This window comes from Hemitrygon akajei, chromosome 1 (assembly GCF_048418815.1).
Source record: "Hemitrygon akajei chromosome 1, sHemAka1.3, whole genome shotgun sequence".
Classification (NCBI taxonomy): domain Eukaryota; kingdom Metazoa; phylum Chordata; class Chondrichthyes; order Myliobatiformes; family Dasyatidae; genus Hemitrygon; species Hemitrygon akajei.
The window spans coordinates 202,016,043-202,030,825 of record NC_133124.1 but is presented as its reverse complement, the minus strand read 5'-3'; the positions used below and the strand labels follow the sequence as shown (position 1 = coordinate 202,030,825).

The 14,783-nt window shown below is 44.3% G+C and overlaps 1 pseudogene; it reads right to left on the bottom strand.

Moving 5' to 3' along the window:
- Positions 1 to 1,087: 1,087 nt before the first annotated feature.
- On the bottom strand, positions 1,088 to 1,432 carry LOC140739287 (large ribosomal subunit protein eL37-like; annotated as a pseudogene).
- Positions 1,433 to 14,783: the final 13,351 nt, after the last annotated feature.

Below are 14,783 nucleotides of genomic sequence, written 5' to 3'. Positions count from 1 at the left end.
AATCGCGCGGCTGGACCTCTTCGGCGTACAGCTGCGCAGCCTCTATCGTATCGGCCGTCTCTATCGCGGAGCATAAGGTAAGATCAGCTTTTTCCAGCAGCCGCTGGCGTATACACACTGACCGGACCCCAGTCACAAAAGCGTCTCGGACCAAGAGTTCCTTATGCTGTTCCGCTGTGAGCGCTTGGCAGTCACAAGTCTGCGCGAGTATCTGTAGTTCTCGGAGAAATTCAGCAGTCGACTCCGTAGGCCGCTGTTTTCGTGTTGCCAAGCGGTGCCGTGCATAAACTGGATTTACTGGCCGCAGGTACTGTCTTCTGAGGGCGGCAAGCGCCTCCTCGTAGGTGGATATGTCCCTGATGAACGAATAAACTTTTGGGGCGACCCTCGAGAGGAGAAGTTTGTGCCGAACAGCCGAGTCGGTGGCACGAACCTCCTCTAAGTACGATTGGAAGCACACCAGCCAGTGTTCAAAGGCAAGAGCTGCTCCAGGGTCTTGGGGGTCCAAGTCTAGGCGTTCTGGGCGTAAAGCGGTTTCCATGTTGTAACTTTCAGTCAATAAAATTGATGCACCATCAATAACTCACGCCGAGACTTAGGAAGTGAGATATCGGCTTTTATTGACTGAAGAACAACTACATCCTGGGAAAATGAGGGAGAGCAGCAGGCCACAGTCGCCTTTATACAGGGGTCTGTGGGAGGAGCCACAGGGGCAGTCAGCAGGGTCCTGGGAGGAGCCACAGGAGCAGTCAGACAGGTATATCTAGTTCACCACAACTAGGATGGATCCTCAGAGGCAGTGACAGCCAGGAACTTGAAGTTGCTCACCCTTTCCACTTCTGTTCCCTCTACTAGGACTGGTGTGTGTTCCTTCTGAGGTCCACAATCAGTTCTTTGGTCTTACTGACAGTGAGTGCAAGGTTGTTGGGCAACTAGCTGATATATCTTGCTCCATATAGCTTCTTGTCTTCATCTGAAATTCTGCCAACAATAGTTGTATTGTCAGCAAACTTACAGATGACATTTGAGCTATGCCTCGGCACATAATCACGTGTGTGCCACCTAAGCACACATCTTTTTTAAAAAAAACTTTACAAAGCATAGCTTTATTTGTTGTTATTGATACACCAACAGTTTATGCAGTGCTGGAAGACGCCATTGCAGCTCGCCTGGGCTTTGGAGTGGTGCCTTCACGGAATCCATTCCTGAATCTCCGAAACACCACCTTCAGGTGCCTCATGCGACCTGTGCCGGTTGTGTTTCTCCTTTTGGCTTTCACACTTCCTCTTTCTCTTGGCAGGATAGGCACATTTACCACAGGTAGATTTCTGCAGGTGAAATGCTTTAGCCCCACACCGTCGGCAAAGAGCATGAGTCTTGTTCCGCCTCTTACCAAATGACGATGTTCCCTTTGTCATTTTGTCTGCGCGCCCGCAAGGGTAAGCACACATCATTGAGGTGTGCCAGTGTTGATTTTCAGCAAGGTGGAGATAGTATTACTAATCTGCACAGATGGTGGTCTTCCAGTTAGGAAGTCAAGGGTCCAGTTGCAGAGAGGTACTGAGGCCCAGGTTTGGGAGCTTATTGATCAGAACTGCAGGAATGATTGTGTTTAATGCAGAGCTGTAGTCAATAAACAGCATCCTGATATAGGTGCTTGTACTGTTCAGGTGATCCAAGGCCGCATAAAGAGCCAATGAGTTTGCATCTGCTGAAGACCTATTGGGGCGATAGGCAAATTGCAGTGAGTCCAGGTCCTTGCTGAGATAGGTGTTAATTCTAGCCATAACTAACCTCTCAAAGCATTTCATTGCCATAGACTGTGAATGCTACAGGTCAATAGTCGTTATGGCAGCTCACTGTACTCTGCTTGGCCACCAGTATAATTGTTGCCCTTTTGAAGCAGGTGCTACATAAGTTCAGAATTTTGATGCAATTTATACTTGGGCTTCAGAGTATGCCTGTAAGCCCATTAAACTCATGCTAAAATCAAATGAACTAAAGCAAATGAGGAGGCTCTGCTTTTAACATTCACAATTTGTACATGTCAATTCCTTATTTATGGTGAGTCAGTTGAATATATTAATGATTTATTGTAGAGTAAAATTGTTCTTTTTTCACAGTAGCATGAATGATTCAGCTCTTTGCATCAGAGCATCAGTTTGTTAAAGGGGGGCAGAATTCACATTTTGGTCTGCTCCTGCGTATTCTGCTATAAATATGTCAATAGCACTGACGTATTTTAAGGTAATTAAAAGGACACAGAAGGCAGACAGGAACATGGTAACTGAAGAGTTTGAATTGGGTTGTAGCTGCAGGGTTATGGAGGGACACGGAGTGAAAAACAACCAACAATAAGATGATAATTTTAAAAATTTGTAAAACAAAAACACAATTGCCAGATGATGAGTAGGAATGGATCAGATAGGACACAGGTGAGAGGTGAATGATCCCTGGAAACTCTCCACATAATACGTTGGGGCAAGGAGGAAGGGCCATCTGATGGAAACAGAGGTTCAACATTCCAGAACACACTTATCAAACAAGGATCTTCCTGTGCTGATTCCAACTTCATTTCTTTAGCTAGAGGGTGGTGGATCTGTGGAATTTATTGCCACGGACAGCCGTGAAGGCCAGGTCACTGGGTGTATTTAAAGCAGAGGTTGATGGTTTTTTTGATTAGTAAGGGAGTCAAAAGTCAAAAGGGAAGAAGACAGGAAAATGGGGTTGGGGGGAATAAGTCATTCATGGTGGAGCAGACTTGATGGCCTGAATGGCTTAATTCTGTTCCTACACCTTATGGTCCTACGCTCTGTGCTCAGCTGGTAATACCAGAGGCAGCTATGGGATATAGGAACCTGAGACCATCGAGGTCCCCCATGCCTCTCAATGAGGTTGTGACCTTTTTGTGAAGTTGTGACCTGGGTCTGATGTTCTTGTTGCCATCTGTGTTGCGTCTGAGCCACGGATACATGACAATTAAATCAAAAGTATGCACGCGGGAGGTGGCGTTAACTGGTGCATTCACACTGCAGTGAGAGAGAGAACACTGTGCACACATAGACAACAGCGCATGTGCAGACAACTGATCAATACATAGTGCCAAGGGGGGTGTCATTGCTCTAAAAGAAATAGATCCATACATCACACTTCCTTCCCCTTTAGATTAATGCAACATAAAACTGTGTATGTACAAAACATTCAATTGCCCTTTCAAAAACCCATATCCCAAATAAACATGCTTTTACAATAACAATCCATAACTAACGTCACAGTTCTAAAGGTTCAGTCTTTTGAGTGGCACTCTGCTTCTTTCAGCATAGCGCCTCTGGACCTGTGGAGTGGCATTAGGTTTATCAAGTGTCTTGTCAATGATAACATTCTCGTCATGCCTCTGCACTGTTGAATGGCATCAGGTTTGGCAGGTGTTCTGTCCAAGACAATGTTTTTTGTTTCCAGTGTCACGTTGCTGTTAGTAACATGATCATCACTGAGAGGTAGGTCCGGTGACTAATGTGTTTGTCTTGTTGGATGCAGTCAACTCAGGTGTGTTCTTTGGTTGCGCATCCTGTATCTGTTCCACATGTCTGATCTCCAACATCCACTGTGTACATCAGTGGTTGAGCTATCCTACTGGGTGTTCGCTCGTCTTCTCGGTGCTAGAACTTCCTGTCCAATCTGGAAGCTCCTTGCTGCTTCACTCGGCAACTGGAAGAACTGTTTTTCCTGTACTTTCCTCCGTAGATCCGGTTTCAGGGGTCTATGTGAGATCTCAGATTCCTGCTCATGGACAGCGTTGCAGGTGTTTGATTTGTCTTCGCATGAAAAGAGTTCGGAAACACGAAAGGGAAGTTGTCCACCTTATGCTGTAGAGAAATGTCCTCCTTGTCCATCACTTTAATGGACTTCTTGATAAACATTTCAGCTAACCCATTTGTTGCTGGGTGGAGAGCAGGTGAAATGTCTGATGCCATTTTTCTTCATGAACATTTGGAATTCTCTGACGTGTATTGTGGTCTGTTGTCACTCACGATTTGATCTGGTAAGCCATTGCTGGCGAAGTTAGTCCTCAGAGTGGTGACAGTCTTTGCTGAGGTGGTTGACTTCATTGGTAGAAACTTCGGGTACTTCAAATGAACATCCACAGCAATCAGAAACATGGAGTCCATGAATAGCCAGCATAGTCAATAATAATCCTTTTCCATGGTGATGATGGTGGTAGCAGAACAAGGCGAGGTAGGAAGTATATGTGTGAGGCCAGTTTTCTGTGTTTGGTGTCAAATGTGGGGGGGTCCTGGAGTCTCCCAGCCTCCTAGGCAGCCATATCTGCACTAGGAGTGTCCTGAGGGACCAAGTTAGGGAACTGGAGATGTAGCTCGATGACCTTCGCCTAGTCAGGGAGAGCAAGGAGGTGACAGAGAGGAGTTATAGGCAGGTGGTCACACTGGGGCCAAGGGAGACAGACAGTCAGGAGGGGGAAGGGGACGAGGAAGGCAGTAGTGATAGGGGACTCTATAGTCAGGGGGTCAGACAGGCGATTCTGTGGACGGAGGAAAGAAACTCAATGGTAGTTTGTATCCCAGATGCCAAGGTCCAGGATGTTTCAGATCGCATCCAAGATATCCTGCAGTGGAAGGGAGAACAGCCAGAGGTCGTGGTACATATTGGTACCAAAAAAGACTGCAAGAGGAGAGGCTGTACTTGATCTGGTATTGGGAAGTGAACCTGGTCAGGTGTCAGATCTCTCAGTGGGAGAGCATTTTGGAGATAGTGATCATAATTCTATCTCCTTTACAATAGCATCGGACAGAGATAGGAACAGACAAGTTAAAAAAGCGTTTAATTGGAGTAAGGGGAATTATGAGGCAATCAGTCAGGAAATTGGAAACAGAAGTTCTCAGGGAAAAGTACGGAAGAAATATGGCAGATGTTCAGGGGATATTTGTGTAGAGTTCTGTATAGGTACATTCCGATGAGACAGGGAAGTTATGGTAGGGTACAGGAACCGTGGTGTACAAAGGTTGTAATAAATCTAGTCAAGAAGAAAAGAAAAGCTTACAAAAGGTTCAGAGAGCTAGGTAATGTTAGAGATCTAGAAGATTATAAGGCTACTAGGAAGGAGCTTAAGAAGGAAATTAGGAGAGCCAGAAGGGGCCATAAGAAGGCCTTGGCGGGCAGAATTAAGGAAAACCCCAAGGTATTCTACAAGTATGTGAAGAGCAAGAGGATAAGATGAGAAAGAATAGGACCTATCAAGTGTGACAGCGGAAAGTATGTATGGAACTGGAGGAAATAGCAGAGGTACTTAATGAATACCTTCAGTATTCACTATGGAAAATGATCTTAGTGATTGTAGTGATGACTTGCAGCGGAATGAAGAGCTTGATCATGTAGATATTATGAAAGAGGATGTGCTGGAGCTTCTGGAAAGCATCAAGTTGGATAAGTTGCTGGGAAGGATGAAATGTACCCAGGCTACTGTGGGAGGCGAGGGAGGAGATTGCTCAGCCTCTGGCAATGATCTTTGCTTCATCAACGGGGACGGGAGAGGTTCTGGAGGATTGGAGGGTTGCGGATGTTCTTCCTTTATTCAAGAAAGGGAGTAGAGATAGCCCAGGAAATTACAGACCAGTGAGTCTTACCTCAGTGGTTGGTAAGTTGATGGAGAAGATCCTGAGAGGTAGGATTTATGAACATTTGGAGAGGCATAATATGATTATGAGTAGTCAGATGGCTTTGTAAAGGGCAGGTCATGCCTTACAAGCCTGATTGAGTTTTTTGAGGATGTGACTAAACACATTGATGAAGGAAGAGCAGCAGATGTAGTGTATATGGATTTCAGCAAGGCATTTGATAAGGTACCCCATGCAAGGCTTATAGAGAAAGTAAGGAGGCATGGGATCCAAGGGGACATTGCTTTGTGGATCCAGAACTGGTTTGCCCACAGAAGGCAAAGAGTGGTTGTAGGCGGGTCATATTCTGCATGGAGGTCGGTCACCAATGGGGTGCCTCAGGGATCTGTTCTGAGAATCTTACTCTTTGTGATTTTTATAAATGAACTGAATGAGGAAGTGGAGGGATGGATTAGTAAGTTTGCTGATGACACAAAGGTTGGAGGTATTGTGGATAGTGTGGAGGGCTGTCAGAGGTTACTGCAGGGCATTGATAGGATGCAAAACTGGGCTGAGGAATGGCAGATGGAGTTCGACCCAGATAAGTGTGAAGTGGTTCATTTTGTTAGGTCAAATATGATGGCAGAATATAGTATAAATGGTAAGACTCTTGGCAGTGTGGAGGATCAGAGGGATCTTGGGGTCCGAGTCCATAGGATGCTCAAAGCAGCTGCGCAGGTTGACTCTGTGGTTAAGAAGGTGTATGGTGTATTGACCTTCATCAATCGTGGGATTCAATTTAGGAGCCGAGTGGTAATGTTGCAGCTCTATAGGACCTTGGTCAGACCCCACTTGGAGTACTCTGCTTAGTTCTGGTCGCCTCACTACAAGAAGGATGTGGAAGCCATAGAAAGGGTGCAGAGGAGATTTACAAGGATGTTGCCTGGATTGGGGAGCATGACTTATGAGAACAGGCTGACTGAACTTGGCCTTTTCTCCTTGGAGCAATGGGGGATGAGAGGTGACCTGATAGAGATGTACAAGATAATGAGAGGCATTGATTGTGTGGATAGTCAGAGGCATTTTCCCCAGGGCTGAAATGGTTGCCACAAGAGGACACAGGTTTAAGGTGCTGGGGGGGTAGGTACAGAGGAGATGTCAGGGGTAGGTTTTTTACTCAGAGAGTGGTGAGTGCATGGAGTGGGCAGCCGGCAATGGTGGTGGAGGCGGATACGATAGGGTCTTTTAAGAGGCTTTTAGATAAGTACATGGAGCTTAGTAAAATAGAGGACTAGGTAAGCCTAGTAATTTCTGAGGTAGGGACAGGGTTGGCACAGCTTTGTGGGCCAAAAGGCCTGTATTGTGCTGTCGGTTTTCTATATTTTTATGTTTCTATGAGGTGTGGAAAACTTCTGCTGGGTATATAGACTTTTCTTCTTCAGTTGCTAATAGTGGAAGACGTGATAAGCCACTCATGTTGTTTGGTAGCATTGTCATAAGAATGAGCTCCTAGGAATAGTGCCCAACTTTGTAACTGAGTAACAGTCATCACTGGAATTCCCTTCCTGAGATTGAAAATGGCCACTAGGAGCTGGTGATCTGTCACTAGCTTTTGTCCATAGAGGTAGTGGTGGAACTTCTTTGTTCCCCACACTAGAAAATCTGTGCATAGTTGTGTTCTGCACTCGTCAGTGATCTTGAAGCAAATGCAATCGGGTGTTCAGATCCATCTTTCATAATGTGTAATAAAACAGCTCCAATGCCACAAGGGGACAAATTGCATGCCAGTCTGATGGGCAGGGATGGGATAGAATAGTTGAACAGTTCATCGGATGTTATTAGTCCCTTTGTTTCCTCGAATGCTCTTCAAATCTTTCTGACAATTCCCACTTTGCTCCTGTCTGTAACAATGTGTTCAATGGATTTGGTACTGTTGCAATGTTTGGGAGAAAGCGGTCATAGCAGTTTATAAGGCCCAAGTATGACCCAAGTTGTGACACATCTTGAGACTTCTGTAAGCCATGCTTGTCAATGACCTGTCCACAATTTGAGATTTCTCTCTCTTTGCATGCAGACTACACTCTTTCAGTCTGGTAAGCTCTTTACCAAGGTTCTGGAGGTGCTCTTCATCATTTTTGCCAGTCACGATGATGCCAACAGGTAACATTTTGTTCGTGGAATATCTTGGAGCACTTGGTCTGTTGCTCTTTGCCAAATTGCTGGCTCTGATGCGATGCCACAGACAAGACCATTACACTGGAACCCTGTGAGTGTTGATTGTAAGGAACTTTCTGCTTGACTCCTCAATGTCCATTTGCAGATAGGCTTGTGACAAGTCAATCTTTGTAAACCTCTTCCTGCCTGCCAAAGATGCAAAAATGTCTTCTATTTGTGGTAGGGGGTACCGTACAGTACGCGGCACTGGGTTGATGCTCACCTTGAAATCCCCACATATGCAAATGGCTCCGGCCTTCACTTGCTTGATCACTGGGACAATGGACATAGCCCGATCACTCCACTGAGCCTTGGAGAGAATTGCAGGCACCTCCACGCTCACAGTTCAGCATCTACTTTAGGATGTAGTGCGTAAGGCACTGGATACGCTTTATGGAATCTTGATGTTGCTGTTTCATTCAGTTCAATTCTGGCCTTCATGCCTTTAAGTTTACCAGTCCCCTCCTCAAACACCTTCTTATTAGCATTAAGCAGCTGTTCCAGTCTCTGGTTAGTTCTACCATCTGAATCCCAGTCTAGTTGTGTTTTTCTCAACTATTCACGTCTGAAAAATACTAGTCCGCCACTTCTCCAAAACATGAAGTTCAAACTGCTGTGTTTGGTCTCCATATATCACATTACTTTTTAGTCTGCCTTTGGGAGACACTTTTCATCTGTGTAAGTCTTTAGCATCACTGAGGTCTTCTCTAATGCTATCTTAGATAACAGTCTGTCATAGTCAGCCTCTGGAATTATAGAAAGCTGACCCTGAATCCAGCTCCATTTTCAGTTTTACAGCAGACACATCTATTGTGATCCATATTATATTCCAATCTGCTTCAGTAATACTATACAGGTCTAGGAATGACAGTTCACCTTTGTCAGACTCTTTGTTGTCTGTTTCTGTTTTACATTCGGTAACATTATGCATTTGCTTAGTTTCGTGCTTAAGACTTTTCACTCAGTTGTGCTTTTTTGTCTGTGTTGCACTCTCTCTCCATGTGACCTTGTCTGTGACTCTTTTTGAAGACTTTTTCTTAGAACCAACAGTCATTTACATGGGAGGATTTGCTACATCGATAACATTTTTGGCTTTTTTTCACCATCAAAGACATTTTGTGCATTTCGCATTCTAACCTCCTTTCCTGTAGTTCTGCTGCATCCTTTGCTGCTGTCTCTAATAATGTTGCAATGGCCAATGCCCGTTCTAAGGTAGGGTCTCTTTCTGCCAGTAGTCTCTTTTGAGTGCTTTGAGTATGCATGCCACATACAAGCCTGTCCCTTAATGCATCAGGAACTCCATCTCTAAAGTCACAATACTAAGAAAGCTTGTGTAGTTCTGCAATGTATTCAGAAATGCTTTCATCTTTTGACTGTCTCCTTTTGTGAAATCTATATCTCTCAGCTATTACCAGTGGTTTAGGGCTCAAGTGAGTTTGTAAAATTGTAACAATTTCATCAAACATCTTGCTTGCTAGCTTTTCAGGGGTTACTAACTTGTGTAAGAGACTGTACGTTCTTGGGCCCATTGAGCTAAGAAATGTAGGGGCTTTCTTTTGTGTCACAATACAGTTCCACCCTCTCGATATATGACTCCCAGCCTTCATTAACACTATCAAATTTGTCAGCTTTTCCAAATGAAGTCATCATCACATTATTTTCACTTTAAATTCAGCATGACTTTCACTGTTGCTATGCTTCTGTACTTACATCTTTTGTTAGCTTCCATGACGACTTTCGCGCTACTGTTTAAGTCTCGTTGTTTCGTCCTGAAATATTGCCATAACTGTTGGTGCAGATCATGATATTTTCTGACATTCAGGTATGTACTCATCACCAATTTGTTGTGTCTGTGCACAACTACATATTAATTAAATAAAAAGCACACACATGGGAGATGGTTTTACCCGGTGTATTCAGCGACAGAGAGAGAACAATGCAATGTGTAGACAATAGATCAGTATGTGGAGCTGTGGGGCGGGGGGGGGGGGGGGAGTCATTGCTCTAACAGAAATAGTTCCATGATTGTTAGTGTTACAGTTAAATAGTTACAGTGTGCATGATTTTTTTGCGTGTGGGGGAATTAATATTTTTTCTTTGAATAGCTTTATGGTTTTCTTTGTTTTGTGGCTGCCTGGAGAAGATAAATCTCAGAGTTGTATACTGCCTACATACCTTGATAATAAATGAACCTTGAACCTTACCCTATACTGATTCCCAATATCTTGTCATATTTGAAGTTAATGAAAGCTTACAGATCTCAGGATTTTAAAATATTAATTAAACTGACAATAATTGCAGTTTGCAGCAGGAAGTTTCAATGTTCTCCCACCAATTTATGAAACCATACCTCTTATGTTTAGACACAGTGCCCCGTTCTGTTTTTCCGAAGTCAATGGAAGTGATTATTCTCAATCAGTTTCTTTCCATTTCTTTGAAGCTTCAATTAAACTAGCCCTTAAAGTTATAAACTAACAGGAAAGCGCTTTCTGACAATTATTTAAACAGACTCCTGGACACAACTTTCAGGGTAAGCACGCTTTACAAGCACGTTCGTGGTGCAACAGCTGAATGAATCAATTATCGATCCCCTGCATTGATCTTTAGACTGAATGACATGAGTATAAACTGCATTTTGCAAGCTGCTATTTAAACAAAGTAGAAGAGAAAGAAGATTTGAAACCCTCACAATTGATGATCACACAGAAGATTCAAGATTGTTTATTGCCATCCTCCTGTACGTGAATGTAAAGGAGAACAAAGTAATTGTTACTCCAGACCTGATGTAGCATAAAAAACACAATAAGCATAATGAACACAATAAAAAAACACAATAAATATAATTATGAAAACAATTCTATAAACAAATTAAAAGGAGACAATTTTATAAAGACAAAATAAGTTTATAAAACCATAAAAAGGATAGGTCTAATTTGCCATGACTCCAGTTAAAATGGATAATCTTTGACAGAAGACAATCAAATGCCTGTTGGATCTTAGGGTGTGGAATAAGAATTTTTTCTTCATTATTAAGTCATAAGAAGATATGCAGGACATTCTGAAAACTTCAAAATGATGAGTGTGCTGCTCAAATCCAGCTAAGTCCTCCACATGCGGGAGTTCTCCCCATGACAATAGCTGTAATCCAGTTCCTCATGGTAAACTCTCACCAGCAGTGTGCGTAATCCAGTTCCTCATGGTAAACTCTCACCAGCAGTCACCACCTTTCTGCATAAAGCTACTAATCCTATTTAAGTTGCCATGGTGACAATCAATAACCAGCAACTTCTGGCACTCAGTCTGACCATCTGACGAGGCCCACATCTAGGCAACAGGGAGCTGTGTGAAGATCCCTGCTGAGCTTTCGAGCTGCCCAGTGAAGTGCCAGTTTCGGGCACAGAACGTGCTCCAAGTCCTGTCTTCACAGTGCATCATCGTATTGTCACTGCTCCACAACTCACTATAATTATTGCCTCCCACAATTATTTTAGAGGAAATATGATGTGATTAGTTACTTAATTCTGAAATGAAACTGTAACTGCAATCAAAAGAGGGGAAGAAATATGTCTATTCTTACTTGGTCTCCTCCAAGAGGAGGGGTTGTTGTGGGGTTTGGAGGCTTGAGTGCCTCAATGACCCAGAGAGCTGGAGTCAGGGCTTTATGCGTTGGCTCCTGGTAGGTTCATCTGTGCTCAACAGGTCAAAGGGCAGAGGCCAGACTAAGAATGGTCCACCGGTCCTCCAGGTTCGGGGGTTCAGCTCAGGGCTAACAACCCTGACTCGTAAATCAAAACGGTTATGGAAACATCAATGACGAATCCTTCTACATCTGAGTGTGGCAGTACTCCTGAGTCTCCTCTGGACTTGCATGACTGACAGAAGTGAAAACTGAGAGGAAGCTACTGGCTTGATGAAGGAAGTCCTGAACACTGCCATTGATAGGAAATCTTCATTACTGTTCTAAACTCCAGCGGTCAACGGAGTAGAGAGTTACTTGTTCTGGTCTACATGTAACTTCAGGCCTGGCGTGTGGATGACCATATCCAAGCTCAGAAATAGCTCAGTAATTCAATGGTTTCAAAGGCAGTTTGGAAAGACCGATAACTGCCAGTTGTTTACCAGTCCCTATGCTCACACATGCAGAGGATCTTCCTGTTGCTTCTGTGGGCTTGCTGGTGGACTACACCTCTCATGTCTATGTGCCTCCTGCTAAATCACTGGCTCACAAACCCTTCTGTGAAGCCACATCTGGGGTCCGACTTGGCCCAAATGTGTTTAGTCTTGAACATGAGCAGAGGGCAATCTTTGCATCGAAACATTGGTTTCTCTTGGAGTTCTGGAGAATTTGTAGCATCTGTAGCTTTTTGACTTCCCTGCTACATCTCACTCCTCCTTGGTGGTTTCTAACTAGATTAGAGACTAGCTTTATTTGTTACATAAACATTGAAACATACAGTGAAATGAGTCGATCTGTGAAGCGAGCAACACAGTCCAAGGATTGTACTGGGGGCAGCCTGCAAGTGTTGCCGTGCTTCTGGTGCCAACATAGCATGCCTACAGCTCACTAATACTAACCTTACGTCCTTAGAATGTGGGAGGAAAATGGAGAACCTGGAGGAAATTTGCGGACATGGGGAAAACATACAAACTCCTTATAGACAGGGGTGGGAATCAAACCCCCAATCAATGCTGCCCTAGCTTTTAGATTCACTCACCATGGAAACAGGGCACACTGAGCCCATGCTGACCATCAAGCACCCATTATGTTCATTCCATTTTATCCTCTTCACATACAACCACATATCTACACACTCACTGGGGTAATTGCAGTGGCCGATGAACCAACCAATGTGGCAGGGTGGAGATATGTCTCTACCAAAGGAGGTGTATGGCGTACCTTGCCTCTGCTAGCTTGCTGGACTCCCTTGGGCAAGGTGTAGGACCCACTTAACTTTCCAGGTAGGGTCACATGAAGCCACGGGAACATGTAGTGGATGGTCGTATGAGTAGCTGGTGCATATCACAAGTCCTGGTTATGTGACCACTGATGCCAGGCAGGGTATTAATAATGGCTGGGGGTGGGGGGGGGTCACCTGTAGTGTAAAGCCACTGCCCAGAAGAAAGCAATAGCAAACCACTTACATAGAAAAATTTGCCAAGAACAGTCATTGTCATGAGGCCATGATCACTGACATCATGCATTACATAATATAATGCTGATGATGAATTAACCAACCTGCCTGCATGCCTTTGAGAAGTGGAAGAAAACTGGGGCTCCCAGAGGTCACAGAGAGAGCATGCAGACTCCACACAAACAGGCAAAATGGGCAACCTCCACACAGACAGGTCAGGAGGTGAGAGTTGAACCCAGGTCACTGGAGATGTGAGGCAGCATCGCTACCATCTGCCGGTCAGCCTTTAGTTGCCTCACTTGGCCTAGTTTTGCTTCAGAATAGTCCAGCGACTCACCCCAAGCCGCTGGAGCCTGGCTACTGAAAATTAAAGTATTTATTGAATAAGATACCTTGATCCATTTTAAGTAAAACAGAAACTCAGATGCTGGGAATCTGAAATAAAAGCAGGAAGTGATGCAGATACTGTCTGACTTGCTGAGCGTCTACATAGAGAAACTGAAGAAGACTTCCCAGTCACTGACCTTCCATCAGAATCCATCCTACATTTACCAGAGTGCCAGAAATCCTGGTTCAATCCTAACCTTGGGTGCTGATGTTGACCTTGGAGTTTGATGTTCTGTGTCTAGTTCTTCCCCTCCCACTTCCTACAGTCGTGCAGGCTGGTGAGTTAATTGATCACCATAAATTGTCCATATGTGAACTTGTAGGTGAGTGGTCAAATCCAAAGAATTGATAAGCAAGTGAGGAGGATAAAAGAAAGGATTAACGAAAGATTAGTGTAAATAGGATTAACTTGTTGGGCCGGAGGGACTTTTTTCTGTGTTGTATCCCTGTGTGCTTTCTTCTGTTTAAAGGTTTGTGTTTGATCAGGGCAACAGTCAAGTCAGAGTTACTCACGTGGTCCTAGTGACATCATAAGCAATAACTCAAAGGCTCTTTATCTCATCTTCTGCTTCAGTACATACTGTGCAACCTGATCTTAGGCCGCCTTCTCTGAGAGAACCATTCTGTTATAAAAGCCAGACTATCATTAACAAGTCAATCACGGAACAGTTTACACAGGATATTGATTGGGGGCAATTTATCAACGAGCAAACAAAGCAGCACATTGTAAATTTTTTAGCCTCCTGGGGAAGAAGCAGCTTGCTACTTGCCAGATGAGCTGTTTTCCGGATAGGCAATTGATGATAGCAGGCTCACGTTCTATTGATCATCTCCAAGTGCTTTTGAGAAGTTGATGAGGAGCCACCAACTTTAGCCCCCGCTGCCCTCCTAGTGAAGGTGCTCCTCCAATCCTGCTGGGGAGGGAGCTCCGGCATTTACACCCCGTGATGGTAAAGGAACATCACTACATTTTCAAGTCAGCATGGTGAGCAACTTGGAGGGGAGTCTGCAGGAGGCGGTTCCCATTAATCCATTGCTGGTGTCATTCTTGGTGTCAATGGTGTTGCAAGATTTTCCTCAGCAAGTAATCAGTGTACTTTGTGAACAGCATGCACAGTAACCACTGTATGTGCTGGTGATAGAAGGAAAGGGTGGTCAGAGCAATAAGCGGGTCTGCCTTGTAATAGATGATGAGGTCTTGGGGTTGTAATATGCTGTAAGGTTTCACTGATAATGTAATGGCTTCTCTGTAGCAGCAATGTTTGGGTTATGACTAGAGATAACGGGGTTTGGAATGCAGTTGTTCTTTCTTGTGAACTGGAAGAGAGACTTTCGCGGAATTTTGGGGAGAGATGGGGAGAAAAGTTGCGAATGGAGAGCGTTGGTGGACTGCCGGATGGGTTGGACTTGGAGCGAGGGCCTGAAGGGCATCAACGAT